We start from the raw sequence: 1722 nt of genomic DNA, 5'->3' as shown, positions 1-1722 counted from the left end.
AGAGACAGACAGATAGATAGATAGATAGATAGATAGATAGATAGATAGATAGATAGATAGATAGATAGATAGATAGATACCTAAAGAAATCACTGCATGCTGCAAGAACACAGCGATGACAAGGAAAACTGCGTTCCTGGACTTGGATGGTGAAGTCAAACAGCAAGCCTTGTTCCCTGAATGATCTGAGCACATCCAGAAGCTGCAGTCCGTGGGACTCGGACACATGCAGCGGCATCTGTCTTTCCTGGACCCCACTGAACGGAGAGGCACAGCCAGTTTTGCCACTGGGAGGGCTGGAGATGTGGGAGGTAGTCAAATAGGTTTCCTCTGGTTTTGGATCCATATTGTCAAAAACCTATAATGATGCAAAAGTAAGTTATGGAACTTGTACTATATATTATCTGAGAATAAACAAATCATTTTGAAATGATGATTCACACATTCACGTCTTATTGTGTGTCATGGAATAGGTCAGTGTGTTCAGCTCAGTTACTAAAGTGATCAGGACTAAAGTAAACGTGACATATTCGTTTTAAACATCGTGTATGAAACATATGTGTGAAGTAGAAGACTCACTTACAGAAGTGTCAGCACCTCGGACAGTTACCGTCCCAACTTCCGGAAACGTAAGCTCACGCGATAAATCGACGAGATTTGTCCGTTTTTAAATTTTTATTTATTTTCTGTCGGCGCTTGTGTTTCTGCCATTGTCTTCACGGGGAATAAATATGTTTTTCCAACAATTATAACGTGCTCGTCGCAGCTCTGACTGTCGCAGAGTTACGTGATCGGCTCGTTTTTCGGCGGATAACAACGCAAAGCTCTTTGGGAAATGTAGTTTTCTCTCGCAGGTTACTCGAGAAACAATCAATCAAACCGCTGCACTAATTAAAAAAGGTGACCTGTGCTGGACAAACTAGTCACATTGAGAAATTATTCAATATTTAATCAATGGTATTTTAAAATTATCACGCTGAAATTCTACAAAATGACAAGTTCATATTTATTTATTTATTTATTTTCTGAAGTGTCGGTTTGAAAAGGTTATTAGAAATTTCAATATGTTTTTAAAAAAGGAATCTAAAGTTCACAAAGATGCCAAACATTGTACGAAGGGATTTCCTAGTACAACAGCAGCCTGCAGAGAAAAATGAATCATCAAACATCAAAAGTTTCAAAACAACAACAAAATGTTTCTGAAGACATACCTGGTATAAAACTTTGATCCAAAATATATAGATTAGGAAGATCATCTGATATTTTAGTGACTGGGATCACTAAACGGTGTCTTTATGGACTAATTTTAATGCAAATCTCAACTATGATGAAAATCTATATATTTACTTTTTTCTTGTGACTCATTTTGCTAGCACATGTCATAAATATAAATACAATATACAAAATATTAAAACAAGTTATAAAGATGTGAATAATTAAGTTTGCCACTACACACCTGATTTCATAGTTTTACAGAGGATTTATGTTAAAAGCATTACACAAAAAGGATGGAGAAATAAATCATCATGAACCATGTTAAAATGTATGTTGTTTTTAAAAGTGTTTTTATTTATTTATTTATTTGTTTACAAGATTACATCAATTTGGGAACACAATCAAATAAATAAATAAAAGTTTCACTGAACTTTCTGTTTCCAAACACACCAAGTGGCTGTTTTGCACAATATGCACAAACTATTACCTGTTTTCTGTCTGAGGACA

Source organism: Nematolebias whitei, chromosome 6 (genome assembly GCF_014905685.2).
Source record: "Nematolebias whitei isolate Nwh7 chromosome 6, NemWhi1, whole genome shotgun sequence".
Classification (NCBI taxonomy): Eukaryota; Metazoa; Chordata; class Actinopteri; order Cyprinodontiformes; family Rivulidae; genus Nematolebias; species Nematolebias whitei.
The sequence above is the reverse complement of the archived record's forward strand: the minus strand, read 5'-3'. Positions refer to the sequence as shown.